Consider the following 16,713-nt stretch of genomic DNA (forward strand, 5'->3'; position numbering starts at 1 on the left):
AACATCTGGTGGGTGTAGAATTGAGTCGTCATTTTGTGCAGGGCGATGGCAGTTGTAAGAGAGAAGCAAAACGACAGCTGTGAGGAGGTTCTGAGCAGTTCCTATTTTCAGGATGTGCTGAACTCATAATTCAGGCCTAATGAATATGTCTTTGAGATGTAACAGCCTGTTTAGATTCCTGCTTCCGCCACTGCAGAAGAACTGAATACAAAAATGGTAATGATTTCATGTAAAATTCATAAATAAAATGCAAAGACAAGGGGAATGGTGTGCCCCAGTGATACACAATGGATTGCCATGCAGTATGAAGGCTAAGTCAATGGAGCTGTTTTTAAAGCCTTAACTACAGTTTATTTTACTTGGTTGGAATATATGTAGAGCCAAAATATTTATAAAGGCCTCTGACACCATGCTGTGCAATAAACAGATATGCTGTGTTCTTCCTACAAAACTACTTGGTCCATGTCATGATCAGTATAAAAACTGAGTTAAGCTACAGGAGACATAGGCCAGGGATCAAAGTTTACAATGGAGGATTGAATGGAGAGTGTATTATACAAGTCTTTATTTAGGTAAATATTTTTCACATTATGGGTTCAGTTCAAATCAAGCACATATATGTGTTGGCATTCAGATGACTGTAAATAGTTACTTTCTATAATATCTATAAATGACTTAGAAGAAAATATTAGTACTCTAGGATGTTGGTTGATAAGTGCCAGTAAATAATGAAAAAGAAAGATATTGTAAAGCTTACGAAATTCTTACTAGCCCAGCTAACTAGGTATAGATAAAGACATAATATAGTTGTAGATAAAGAAAGTCTAATACTGGGAAAATTTCTCACATACATTTTTTGTTTATTCTAATATTCTGCACAAATTAAAAAAAAAAAAAGAAAAAATCAAGTAGGAAAAGGACATAACCAATCATGGATAATGATTGGGTTCATAGAACAAGAAAATGTCCCTCATTTGAATTTTAAATAACAGAATGTGGCAATCTTTGACCTTTCTCCTTTCTTGAAAATGAGAAAGTAGACAGACCGAGGCAATATACAGTATCTGCCTGAATACTGTCACAGATTCCTAAGTTATATACGCTTTCTGCATTGCAGCTGGCATCAGGACTGAGTGGAAAGGTCATTTCCCAAATGCAAATATGAGAATAAACACATTTATGCAAAGTGGAGCATAACTTTATTCAAGGTAATGAAATTGAGATGTCTAGCTAGTTCAATATGAAAATTGTCACTTTAAAATCTTTGCATTCACACAGTTGTCTAGCTTAATAAAAAATTTGTATACTCACAGCAGATTTAATCCTGGAGCATGTCTTTTTCTCCCAATTTCCAGTGAGCAAATATGAAAGGAAAGTAAGCGTGACACCATTGAAAGGGAAATTGGTGATCTGACACAAAACCAAACATTGATATATGGTTAAAAGTGGTCCTCCTTATAATATAAGAGCATGTGAGCCCTATTGACAGGGTCCTCTTGTATTTACATTGTAGTGAATTGTTGTCTCAAATTACTCCTTCAGTGAATTTTCTCTCACAGAATGCTTTAACCCCTTCCAACCACAGGTAGACAAATACATAGTGAAGGGACAGTCATTTTGGAACCTGAAGTTGGTAAATTCCTACCCAGAGGCCTGTCTTTTTAATTAGGTCTTAACAATATATTATGAGAAGATTATGATTATAAACTTTGATGATCTTATGGTGATTTAGGTTATAAGCCTAAAAACCACCAACCAACCAACATTCAAAATCCATGTATTTTGCCATAGTTCCCAAATTGTGACCTCCAAATTCTGTCTTCCATTAAAAGGTTCCAAGGATTCCTCGGAGAAATGGTTGAATTCAGGAATGTGACAGGAAATATACAAGATGAGTTTAGGACATTATTATTGTGCCAAAAATCAAGAAAGTTATTAAAGACTAATGAGTTAATGTCAAGGTGGAAGAACTTCCAAAGAACTAAGACAATTTGAGCATCAATAAGAATAATGACTTCAATGGATTTAAATATATCAAGTTCATACAAATCCATAAATTCATAATGTTAAAAAAAAAATCAAAGCCAGGTGCAGTGACTCATGTCTGCAATCCCAGCACTTTGGGAGGCTGAGGCGGGCAGATCACGTGAGGTCAGGAGTTCGAGACCAGCCTGGCCAACATGGTGAAATCCAGTCTCTACTAAAACTACAAAAAAAAAATAGCATGGTGGCAGGCACCTGTAATCCTAGCTATTCGGGAGGCTGAGGCAGGAGAATCGCTTGAACCCTGGAGGTGGAGGTTGCAGTGAGCTGAGATTGCACCACTGCACTCCAGCCTGGGAGACAAAGTGAGACTCCATCTCAAATGAATGAATGAATGAACGAATGAACGAACAAATGAATGAATGAATGAATGAATAAAATAATCATTGGTCTCAATTATAACTTTCCAGGGTATTAACTGACTACTCTGAAAATAAACAAATAAAGGAAAGATTCAAATGCTTGTCCTGCCTTTCCTAGGCTAAATATATTTTAGAGTAACTAAAAAGTTGATAAAGGAAAGTCTTACTGTATATGAGCCTTCTGGCTAATTAATGCAAAATGAATCCTAAAATCAGAATATCACCAATGTGCAATCCTTAATAAAATAATGAATCTAAAGAAACAGCATAAATGACTGCTAATGCCAATAGAACAAAGATTGATGGGGAACTTTATAATGGTTGGATAAAGCTGAAAACTCCCACTGATCAAACATAGCAGCACCTAAACTAGAACAACCAAAGTATTAGGTCCTTGACATAATGCTTAGAAAGTAGCCTGCAAAGTTGCCTACCCACAATGTAAACCCAAATCCAATCAAGATCTAATCACCTTTTCACAAGATATATGAGAGATATAAGAACAATTTTAATGACACCATTAGGGAACAAATCAGCCCAAAGCAGAATGTGGGACACCTTAATGGAGAAATGACCTGGTCTCCTTGATGATTAGTGATGTTGAGCATTATTTCATATACCTGTTAATCATTTGTATGTCTTCTTTCGAGAAATGTCTATTCAAATCTTTTGCCCCTTTTAAAATCAGATTATTTGGTTTTTTTTTGCTTTTGAGGTGAGTTCCTTGTATATTCTAACACATAATAATTCTAATATGAGTTATTAATCCGATATTTGGTCATTATACATTGTACATTTGTATCAAAATATCACATGCCCCATAAATATGTACAACTATTGTGTATCCATAAAAATTAAAAATAATTTTAAAAGAAATTTTTAAAAAAGAAATGTTGAACAACTGGATATCCAATTCCCAAAGAAAAGAACTTTGATCTATGACTCAAACCTTGCACAAAATTAACTCAAAATATATCATATGCACAAATATAAGTTTTAAAATTAACCAAATTTTTAGCAGAAAACAAGTGAGAATATCTTTATGATCTTGGGTTAGGCAAAGAGTTCTAATCCATAAAAGGAAAAAAAAAAATTGGACTTTCTCAAAATTTTTTTTAAATGCTCTTTTTAACATTTTGTTTTTAATTAGCAAATAATAATTACATATGTTTATGGGGTATGATTTGGTATTTTAATCCATATATACACTGTAGCAAGATTCAGTCAAGCTGATTAACATATCCATCGTTATTTTTTTGTGGTGAGAACTTTAAAAATCTATTCTTTTAGCAATTTTGAAATATACAACACATCATTATTAACTGTAGTCACCATGTAGTGCAAAAGATCACTAAAACGTATTCCTCCAGTCTATCTGAAACTTTACATCCTTTTTTTAACAACATCTAACCTTTCCCCACCCCTCTGCCCAATCCCCAGCATCTGGTAGCCATCCTTCTACTCACTGTTTTGCTCTTTTTAAGATCACAGTAAGATAATAAATTGACAATGTACAGACCGGGATAAAATATGTGCATATCATTTATCCAATGAAGAACTTACAAAATATATAAAGGATCCTCAAAATTCAACAATAAGGAAATAAACCAATTATTGTTAATGGACAAAATTTTGAACAGAAAATTCACCAAAGAAGATAAACTAAATGCCAATAAGCATATGAAGACACTTTATTAGTCATTAGGAAGTGCAAATTAAAATCATAAGATATAATTATACACCTATTAGAATGGCTAATATAGACAGCCTGACAATATGAAGTGCAGGGGAAAATAAGGTGCAACTGGATTTCTCATATTTTGTGGAAATGTAAGATGGTACAGTCACTCTGGAAAACAGGCAATTTCTTAAAATGTTAAACACATACCTACCATATGGCCAAACTCCTATGTATTTACTCCGCAGAAACTAAAACTTATGTTCACATAAAAACCTGTATATAAATATTTATTGTAGCATAATTTATAATCTCCCAAAACCAGAAAAATCCAATGTCATTCATCTGATGAATGAAAAAGATAAATGGAAAAATAAATTCTGGTATATTTTTACAATGAAATATGACTCAGCAAAAAAGGGGGCACATTATTGACTCACACACAATATGGATAAATCTCAAATGCATTATGCTAAGTATAAAAAACAGCCAAAAAGATTACATTCTATATTAATCCATTTATATGGCATCCTAACGGCAAAGCTACAGAGACTGGTAATAAATTAGCAGTTTTCAAGGGTTAGGAAAGGGTCCCCACCACCTCCCCCCACCGGCCACAGACCAGTACCAGTCTGTGGCCTATCAGGAACCAGGTGGTACAGAAGGAGATGAGCTGCAGGTGATTGAAGCTTCATCTGTACTTGCAGTCACTCCCTATTGCTCACATTACTGCCTGAGCTCCGCCTTCTGTCCGATCAGTGGCAGCATTAGATCATAGGAGCATGAACCCTATTGTGAACTGTACATGTGAGGGATCTACTTGCATGCTCCTTATGAGAATCTAATGCCTAATGATCTGAGGTGGAGCTGAGGCAGTGATTCTAGCACTGGGGAGTGGCTGTAAATGCAGATTAACATCAGCAGAGAGGTTTGACTGCACAGGTACCATAATAAATCACTTGCTTGCAGATTCATATCAAGACCCTATCAGTGAGTGGCAAGTGACAATTAAGCTGTATCTGGTGGCAGGTTTTATAGTGGCAAGTGAGTTGATGTACTTTGATTGTACAGCTGCATCTGGTGACAGGCTCTAAGTCAGAATCCGACACTTATTTTAATCCATGTGTGGCCTGCCTATTATTGTATTTACTTCCATCTGCACCTCTTTCCTGGACTGAACTCTACTCTCAGTCACCGTTTTGGTAAGCCCTCAAGCTAACCCTAGCCAAAATGAGTAAAAAACAAATGTCACTGGAGAGCTTCTTTGAAAAGGGGGAAAGGCCCAAGAGAGCAGAAGACTCTAAGACTGCCAAGAAAAAGAAAGCTGCATTTACAAGAAAATACCAAGAGTCTTTCTTGAATTACAGGTTCACTGCAACAGGTGATTGATATTCTCCAAGCCTGCTTGGTATGTGCCTACTGGGTATCCCACAAAGTCATCAAACCTTCAAAACTGCTTCACCAGGCCAGGCGCGGTGGCTCACACCTGTAATCCCAGCACTTTGGAAGGCCAAGGTGGGAGAATCACCTGAGGTCAGGAGTTCAAGACGAGCCTGGCCAACATGGAAAAACCCCATCTCTACTAAAAATACAAAAATTAGCTGGGCTTGGTGGTGCATGCCTGTTGTCCTAGCTATTTGGGAGGCTGAGGCAGGAGAATTGCTTGAACCTGGGGGGTGGAGCGGGGGGGGGGGGCGCAGAGAGGTTGCAGTGAGCTGAGATTGTGCACTCCAGCCTGGGTGATAGAGACACTGTCTCAAAAAAAAAAAAACAAAAAAAACAAAAAAACAAAAAACCCACACACACACTATTTCACCACATGGAGACCAAGCACCCTGAATTAAAAGACAAGCCTTTGAAGTTTTTCTAAAGAACAAAATAGCACAAAGAACAGAAGCAATTATTGAAGACCACTACTTCCTCAAATGTGTCTGCACTGACAGCATCATTTTTAGTGGCTAGTCATATTGCCAAAGCTAAGAATCCCTTTACTATTGGTGAAGAGTTGATCCTGCCTGCTGCTATGGACATTTGTCATGACCTTTTTGGAGAGGCTGCAGTTCAAAAGGTGGCACTTGTTCTTCTTTCGGCTAGCACCGTAACTAGATGAATTGATAAAACAGCAGAAGTTATTGAGGAACAATTGTTAGAGAGGATTAACGAGTCACCATGGTACATGATCCAAGTTGTGTACTGATGTTGACAACAAGGCAGCAATGCTTGTTTTTATGCAACATACTTTTCAGGAGGATGTGCGCGAAGACATGTTAATGTGCACTTTTGTTCCCAAGTAACAATACAGCTGCAGAACTATTCAAGTCTTTGAATGATTACATATCAGAAGAACTGAATTGGTCATTTTGTGTTGGTATATGCACAGACGGAGCAGCTGCCATGACTGGATGGCTTTCTGGTTTCACTACTCAAGTCAAAGAGGTTGCTTCTGAATGTGAATCTACACACTGTGTCATCCATAAAGAAATGCTGGCTAGCCGAAAAATGTCAACTAAACAATGTTATGCAGGATATGATTAAAATTATCAACTACTTTAAAGTGCATTCCTTTAACTCTTACCTGTTTGCGCAACTCTGTGAGGAGATGCACACAGAGCGCATGTCTTCTCTTGTACACAGGAGTGAAATGGCTTTCTAAAGGTTTCTAAACTCACTGGCTAGAGTTTCTGAGTTACGAGAGTTGCTCCAGAGATTTCTTTTAGGAAAACAGTCACCACTGGCAGCACATTTCAGTGACACACAATGGGTCACAGAACTTGCTTACTTGTGTGACACAGTCAACTTGCTCAATGAACTCAATCTATCACTTCAAAGGGGAATGTCAACTATGTTCCAGTCCAGCAGATAAAGTGGGGGCATTCAAAGCCAAACTGGAATTATGGGGGCAATGAGTGAACACTGGGATTTTTGACACGTTTCAAACATTAGCACAGATGTTGAAAGACACTAACCAAGGCCTTCTTTTTCCCAGCTGGTGCATGATTACCTACCTCAGCTTTCAAAAGAGTTTAAGCATTACTCCCTAACCACAAAGACTCCCCAAACTGGGAAAGAATAGATATGCCACCCATTTGTGAATAAGCCAGGTGAATTGACATTGTCCATGCTAGAAGAGAATCAACTGCTTGAGATCACAAATGACATTGCCCTTAAAAGTATGTTTGAGACAACTTCAAATCTCCATACATTCTGGATTAAAGTCAAGGCAGACTATCCTGAGACTGTCACAAAAGTACTGAAAAGCCTGCTTCCATTTCCAACTTCCTATCATTGTGAAGCAGGGATCTCTGCAGTGACAGCAACTGAAACAAAATTACAGAGTAGACTGGAAAAGCAACGCACTTTGGGTGATACTGTCTCCCATCACCCCTAGATGGAACCGATTAGTTGCAAGAAAAAACAAAAACTCAGGCCTCCCACAGATTATACATTATGGTGACTTGTATAATTATTTCATTATATATTACAATGTAACAATAATAAAGAGGACAATAAATGTAATACACTTGAATTATCCTGAAACCATTCCCCCAACCTTGGTCGGTGGAAAAACTATCTTCCATGAAACTGGTCCCTGGTGCCTAAAAGGTTGGGGATCACTGGGTTAGGAGGTGGAGGAGGGTTTGATTACAAGTGTGTAGCTCAAGGGACTTTTGGTTGCTGAGGAAATTTTTCTGTATCCTAACCATGGTGGTTGTTAGAGAACTCTATGCATTTGCCGAATCTCACAGCAGTATACACATACAGACTTCCCCACAGACCCTGGTTCCAGGGCCACCCCAATGCCAAGTTAACCTCTATGGACCAGGGCTCCAGACCTGAACCCACATAAAAGACATACAAATTACCAACAGGTATATGAAAAGGTGCTCACCATCATTATTCATGAGATAAATGCAAATGAAAACCACAAAAAATGAAACATGAAAAGTATACACACACAAAATTTCTGTATGTAAATTTAAAAATGAGAAAATTTTAAAATTAATCTTTAAAATATTGTTAAATTTGTTAACTCTGTTAGTGGTATAATGATATTAAAAGCCAGAAGATCACTTAGATGTGCTTGTAAAAATGGCAACAACCATTCCTCCCATTCCCCACATGCTTCTGTGCAATGTGACTTTGCCCCTTCTTCCATACAGAGGTAGAGTCTATTTCCTCCCCTCAGAATCTGGGCTGGCCATGTGACTTGCTGAGACCAATAGAATGCAGTAGGAAGTGGTGGTATGTGCCTTCCAAGGCTAGCGCTCATGAAACTTTTTTCTCTCTCTTGGAACCCTGAGACCTTGCTGTGAAAAAAAGCCAGGTCTAGCATATCAGAGGGTTAGAGGCCATACGGAAAAAAAATCAAGGTGCTCCATCCTACAGCCAGCAACAAATGTCTGACATTTGAGTGGAGACATTCTGGATCTTCCAGTCTAGTTTAGTTGACAGCCAACTGAAAATGCATGAGTAAGCCCAAATAACATCATGTCAATCAGGGATAAGCCAGACAGTTGAGTCCAGACCATATCGAAGAATCATGTACTCAGTACTGGAGTGGATTATTTAGCGATCAATATATGTAACAGAAATATGCTGAGGTATTCAAAGGGTGAAATGGCACAATATCTAAAATTTAAAATACTCTAGAAAAGGAGAGAATGAGTGAAAAAAAAAAGGCAAGACAGTGGAAATTGGTAAGGCAGTTCAATTGAATTTTATCACATTATTTTATCTATTTTTGTGTAAGTTTTAAAAATTCAACAAAAAAGTTTTTAAAATATACTTTTGAAATGATTAAAATAACATTATTATTTGGAACTATCAAATTTTAGACAAATTTGGTCAATAGGAAAAGCGTATTGGTTTCAAATGGGATAACAGTACGACTTTTCTTAAAGCACAACAACCCTGCCTATCAGGAAACATGAGAAGATTTGAGATAAATTAGTAGCTCTTTGTTATTTTATGTATCTCCATATTAGACCAAATAACGAATAAAAGAATAACTCAGTTTCATTGGCACAAAGCATGGTTTGATGGGAAAATTTATTTTCTGTGGGCAGGTAGTTGAGGAGGTTTATAGGTGATCACTACAGAGCTAAACGGACTCCCAACACCCCACGAAAATGCAGAAACTGAGGCTCAAAGAGGCTAAGTGAGTAACCCCAGGACACATAGATTGTAAATGCTGGATCTAACACTTCTGGTATTTGATCTGCTACAAAGTTTATAGAATGGAAAACATTTTCTAACAAGTAATATGCCAATGCTGAAAAAGAGCAAAAAACACAGAAAAAAAGCCAGAAGAAAGGTGAAAAGATATAACGTATCCAACTCAGACCTCAGTCATACTGATAAATAAAGCATCCTTTTATTCTGTCATTTGACAAATACTTTAAAGAGTACAATATTTGCTATATAATAAAGATTCAGAGAAGGGTGGGAAGGAAGAAAAAACCACAAGTCGTTCCCCATAAGATCTCATAGTCTAGGGCTGGACTTCTTAAACTAAAATGCTTTGATGGACATCAGGAAATCCTTGAATCCACTAAAACTTTTGGAAATGTTTATGGGGGCGTTTTTTCTTCTCAGAAGAGAATCTTAGTTTTCATTATATTTTCAAGGAATACAATGATCTGAGATTCACAATAAATTAAGAACCACTGATTTGAAAACAACTCAGTAGCAGGTAGTGTCAGGAATCTTAAATATAATTTTCCTCCATAAATTTTTAAAAGATCAATTTTTCAAAATCAATTGCACAACAATTTGTTAGTTACTATTTTTACAGCATAAGAAAACTGTATAAATCCTTGCAAAGACAGAAGAAATGATATATCAAAAATCAAATTATACTCTTGTATTTAATAGAGCCAATTTAAGTAATTGAAGTCATTCAAATAACAGGATTGTATAAAATGATCTCAAATACCATTAAAAAATTAAAGTATCTTTTTTTTGTTTTGTTTTGAGTTGAGGTCCATTATGTTGCCTAGTCTGGTCTTGAACTCCTAGGCTCAAGTGATCCTCCCACGTTAGCCTCTCGAGTAGCTGGGAAAGATGATTTATCTTCGTGAAACAAAGATAAAAAAATTGTTATGGCGAACTGAATTACCTTAAGAAATGAGTGGGAAATCAACTTAGTCTCTTCAAACATAGGGTACACTTATATTCCACTGTGTAACTACATACTTTTTCATCCAAACAAGAACATTTTTAAAAATTAGTATTATTGGGCATAATTAAGGTATACAACATGATGTTATGGGATAGATATAGATAGTAAAATGGTTACTGTGGTGAAGCACGTTAACATATCCAACATTTCACATAGTTACCAATTTTTCTATGTGGCAAGAGCAGCTAAAATCTTATCATTTAGCAGAAATTATCAATGCAGTACATTTGTATTAACTATAGTCTTCATGTTGTTGTACATTAGATCTCCGGGTTTGTTCATCCTACATATTTGATCCTCAATTTGCATCCTCTGACCTACATCCCCTCATTTCCTCCCCCTGCCTCCACCTTTGGTATCCACTGTTTTATTCTCTTTCTCTGTATATTTGCCTTTTAAAAAAAAAAAAGATTGATAACAAATGTTAGCAAGAGTATGGCAAAAAGGAAACCCTTGTACAATGTTGATGGAAATGTAGACTGGTGGCAGCCATTATGGAAAACAGTATGGAGATTCCTAATGAAATTAAAAACAGAACTATTTTAAGTCAGAAAATTGGTGGCAATGTGCTATGGTAACTATAGAAAACTGACACATTTGTGTTAATCTGCTATTAAACCTGACCACTGCTTTAAAAAAAAAAAAAAAAAAAACTATCATATGACACAGCAATTCCTCTTCTGGGTATATACCCAAAGGAAATTAAATCACCACTTCAAAAAGGTACCTGCACTTCTATGTTCACTGCAGCATTATTCACAATAGCGAAGATCTGGAAACAACCTCTGTGTTCATTAACAGATGAACAGATAAAGAAACGGCGGCATATGCATGTATTGAATAGAATATTATTCAGCCTTAAAAATGAAGATTCTGCCATTTGCCACAACATAGATGAACTCAGAGAACATTAAGCAAACAAGAATATTTTGATATTAAAAAGGAATACAAAAAATAATCAACAGTCATAAACCAGGATATATGGTCAAACCAATGTTACTGAACATATCAAAATAATAAAATTGAGTCCTTTATTGTTGTTGTATTGTTTTTTCATTTCATTTGCTTTGCTTTTTCTTTTTGATTGAAGACCCCAGGCCTACAGCCCTATAATCATATATCAACCAACTTTAAGTGTGGACAAATTTATAAAAATTTGTAAATACAATTTTCATGAGACTGTGATTTTTTCCTAAAGTCTTTACCTGCTAATTTAATTTTCTCATCAATAACAGAGTTCTTTAAAACAGAGCCACCATTTGAACCAGCAATTGCATTACTGGATATACATCCAAAAGAACACAAATCATTATACCAAAAAGACACATGCACTTGCATATTCAAGACATCACTACTCACAATAGCAAAAACACTGAATCAATCTAGATGCCCATCAAGAGTGGACTGGATAAAGAGAATGTTGTACATATACACCATGAACTACTATGCAGCCATAAAAAATGAAATCATGTTCTTTGTGGCAACATAGATGGAGCTGGAGGCCATTACCCCAAGTAAACTAATACAGTGACAGAAAACCAAATATTACATATCCTTACTCATAAGTGGGGGCTAAACATTGGGTACTCATGGACAATAAAGGTGGCAACAATAGAAACTGGGGACTACTAGACAGGGGAGTGAGTGAGGGGGCAAGGGTTGAAAAACTAGCTATTGGGTACTATGCTTAATACTTGAGTGATAGGATCATCTGTGCCCCAAACCTCAGCACCATACAATATACACAGAAAACAAACCTGCACATGTACCCCCCTGAATCTATAATAAAAGTTGAAGAAAAACAAAATAACATAATTCAGTCTATAAAATATAATTGCATGCAAGAACTGAGATTCTTATAGGATCCAATATACCAGATGAGCAAACTTTTCTCATAAACCTCACAAACCTTTCCACAGCAGAAAACCATGCTGTGTTTTTAACTAATCCCACCTCTAAACTAGAAAATCTCAAGTCCCTAATATGATGCCTCTATAAAACAAATAAATCAATTAAAAATAATATTATTATGTTTAACTTTTCTTTAGTTCTTTTTGTCCATGGTACCAAGAGTTTTCATCATAACCAGGGACTAATGACTTGATTCCAATTAGACTCTACCTGTTGTCTTTTACTTGTAATGAGTTCTTAAGAGTTTCCTTACAGCCTAAACTACTGGCATGAAGTGTCTGTCTACTAACAAAATCCACTGGAAAAAACATTTTTGTTGACATACCATAGTTTGTCTCTTGTTAATTCATTAATAATTCATTTTAAAAAAATTTTACAATTGACAATTTATCAGTCTTAATAAAGGCAAAAATCTGTTAGAGCTGTAGAGTTCTGGGTTGAGCTATGCATTCTGACTAGTACTGCCTTCTACACATACTTTTGGTATTACTGTTCTTTAGAAAATAGTCAATTTCATAAATGGCTGATAAATTTAAGAACAAAATGTTAGCACTTGGGGGTGTGAGGAGAGATGGAGAACAAGAAAAAAAGTCTAAATCAGTCAGTAGTTGGAAATATGTCAGTGTAAACTCAATCAGAAATAATGTTTTGCATACTAAAAAAAATTGAGGCACATTGATGCTGGCAAAAATAAATGCACACCTTATGATGATTACTTTGGCATTCAACTAATATTCTCTCTCACACATGCACGCACACACGCGCACACACACACCCACACTCCAAAGTGACCTAAAGATTTTTTGCTTTGTTTTAGGACGAAAATGAGTTTTTTCTGATAGTATTTATCTAAATTGACTCAGGAAGAGCCTTTCTGAAATTATGTTATAATGGGAATTCTTAAAAAAAAAAAAATACTATTTGCTGAGTTCATGATGTAATTAACAATAATTTCCGAAGCAGGTTTAAAGTAATAAAAAGTGGATGGGACTGGTACCATAAAATTTGTCACACAAATGCAAAGAGTACATAACCGCCCCCCACTGCATAACTTTCACATAAAATTTTGCCACCAGATAAAATATAGCTTTGGGGCTAAAAAGGAGAGAGCAAGTGACTCCTATCTCTGGCAATATCCATAAATAATTTACTGCTAGCCTGTAAACAATAGAGCAGCACAGTATGAATGCCAAAGAGGGTCTTTATATGTCATAAAGCTACTCAAAAGTGTATTTGCTGCAGCAAGTCTGACTGTGAGCTTTGATGTGCTGGAAAAGAAACTGCTAAGCTGAGGTCATCAGTTAGTAGAAAACTATTTTCCTCATACAGAGAAGGAGACTTACTGCTGTGCATCTGACACAGAGAGATTGGAATTTTAAAACAGGGTTGCATAATGTGAGTTAGCTGGGAAAATGAATCATGGGTTCTCTTTCTGAATGACTAGAACTAAAGCCAAAGGTGTGGCACCTCCTCGACAGCAAGGTTTCTTAATTCGGCACTATTGTTATTTTGAGCCCCAAGAACTCTCTGTGGTAGGGAGCTGTCCTGTGTATTGTAAGAGGCTTAGTGGCCTCTACCCACTAGATTCCAGTAATGTCCTCACCCCTACACACCAGTTGTGTCAACCAAAAATGTCTCCAGATATTGTCAAATGTTCCTTAGGGAAGTAAAATTGCCCCTGGTTAAGAATTACTGGTCAAAGGGAAGGCAGAACTTTACGGAAACATTGCAAGTTTACATGATGCCTTTACTTAAATTTCTAAGTTGATTCTGGTAAGATTTACTTCCTTTCCCAAATCCAAAAATGCACTGAAAGACACGCCATTTGTTAACTGTGACACCCTTCCCCCAAAACCCCCACCAACAATCAAAGTTAGTGAAATAAGTCTGTATACTATTTCAGATCATATAAAGAGTTTAAAAACAAGGCATAAATGTAAAATCATCAAAAGAATTAGACAGAAGTGTTTAACTGCTGGTCATTTTTTTCCTTTAGTTTCTTAACAAATACAATACAAAAAGTAATATTTTCTGGGATGCAAAGGGAAATAAACCTAATAAAGACCAAGTGGTTATTAATACTGAATGCATGAAACTATTCAAATAACAAAGCCCTGCTCACAAGAATGTATATTCATAATCATAATGCATAAAGGAGGTGGATTCAGGAGAAACAAAAATAAAAATTGTGATTAAAAAATATCAGAAGCAAACAAAAAGGCACAAAAATATAATTGAGTGCAAATGTCTTAACTATGTCAGTTTTCCCAAAATGTATGTGTAACTACCCACTATTTTAAAATGCTGGTCTGTGGATACTTATCCATTCTGTGGCTTGCAATGCTTGATATCAAAAGTCCTGCCAGAATATCTTTGAATTTGACTTGATTTCTAAAACTTTACTTAAGTCTGCTTCAACCTTCTACTTACCCAAGGCCAGAACCTCCAAGTTAAGTGAATGACAGAACTAATGTAGCTAAGAAGATATTGCCTTGCATTGCTTCATAAAGCTTTCAATCTAATAAGTCATCAATGTCTATATATAAATTTATTGACTTCCATTGAGATTAACAGCAGGTGGATCATATTGACTGAATTCAAATGAGTCCATTGGACCACATTAGTCAATAAATGTTGATCCAAATTATAAATAGCAGCCAGGGTTGAGTGTAATGAAGCTTATAATAATCTATACAATATGTCTTTTGTTAAGGAACATTGCCACTAAGAATGAAAACCAAGCTTAAGGTAACAGCATATTAATGTTGACATTCAACCCCAAATAAAACAGTTGGACACATGTTCAGGTACAACCAGGAATATGCTGATGTGGCATTCTGAAGCAATGTCATTAACATGTCTTAGAATGTTTTTCATTCTCAAAGTAATAAAATTGTGGGAAGTTCCAGTTCCAAAATGGCAATATAGAAGCAAGCTGACTCCCCTCCCTTTCAACAAAATATACCCATAAACAAATATACAGTGATGAGGTTATTACCAGAAACATCCCAGAACTCACATGTGAAGATGAGACAGTTCCAGAGGCCACAAAGAAGTTAAAAAAAAAAAAAAAAAAACTCCAAGCAGACAACAAGATACTCAGACTTCCACATCTGTGATGCCCCTTCCTCTATTCTACCTAGCACCAAGAATTCAGAAAATTTTCCCTTAACTCAATGTTCATATACTGGGAAAGTGAAATCAAGGTAGGCAAACAGCTTCCTCAGCATCTTGGGTTCCCTGACAGTAGACCTGGCCCTGTCTTAACCCACCGGAAGCATCATGAATGCCTGAAGGGAGAAATACCACTTAGGACAGGCAAAGACCAAGCGAAAGGTGGGAATACTATCCCCACCCATGAAAACCCCTTTCCATAACTCTATCAAAAAAGATGTAAATCAGAGTGGCTCTTCAGCAGCACCATGCTGTATAAGGTTTGTCCCATAGGACCCCTGGGCATGAACCCATGGCCAGCCTTCCCACACTGATAGGATATTCCCATTTGGACTTCCCCGTCATTTGGGAAGGGAAATACTCCAATTGTTTACTAGCGTTGAGGCAAACCTGGACTTAAGGTGCCACCTAGAGCTGAAAAGGAGTCAGTGACCTAGCAGTAAAGAACGTCTAAACAAATATATCCAATAAAAAAAAATAAAGCCAGAAAGAAAAGACTGGAATAACTAATACTCTAAGGCAAATACATAGATGTACATCCACAAGAAACAAGAGTAAACAGGGAACCATGCTCTTCCCAAACAGATAAAGCAAGGAACAAGTAATAGACCCTAACAAGATGGTGAGATGGGAACTCTCTGACCAAGAATTCAAAATAGTAGGTTTTTAAAAACTCAACTCAGAGAAATTTAACAAAGAGATCAAAATGATTTTTTAAAAACCAAATAGAAATCTTGGAACTGAGAAATATATTTGCTGAATTGAAGAATTTATTAAAGGCTCTCAACAGCAAAGTGTATCAAGCATAGCTCATGCTTCAGTGAGCATGAAGACAGACTACTTGAAAATAGAGGAGAAAAAATATAAATGAATGAAAATCACCTACAATACACAGAAAATTATCTCAAAAAACAAATCTAAGAATTATTGATGTTTAAGAGAGAGTTGAGCAAGAACAAGGGGGTAGAAAGCTTATTCAAACAAATAATAAAAGAAAACTTTCCCAAACTTGAGAAAGATACAAGTATCCAGGTACAGGAAGCTCAGACAATACCAAAGAGATTAGGCCCAAGTAAGACTAACCCAAGGAATATAATATTCAACTTTAAGGTCAAGGAAAAAGAATTCTAAAAACAGCAAGAGAAAAGAAGCAAATAAAATATGAAGGATCTCCAATTCACCTGGCAATAGACATCCCAACAGAAACCATACATGCCAGGATGGAGTGGAACAGCATTCTCAAAGGGTTGAAAGAAAAGAAAACACTGCCATATAAGAATTCTGTATCAAGTAAAGTTATCTTTCAAATATGAAGGAGAAATAAAGTCTTTCTCAGACAAACAAAAGCTGAGAAAATTTGTGAC

Source organism: Chlorocebus sabaeus, chromosome X (assembly GCF_047675955.1).
Source record: "Chlorocebus sabaeus isolate Y175 chromosome X, mChlSab1.0.hap1, whole genome shotgun sequence".
NCBI lineage: Eukaryota > Metazoa > Chordata > Mammalia > Primates > Cercopithecidae > Chlorocebus > Chlorocebus sabaeus.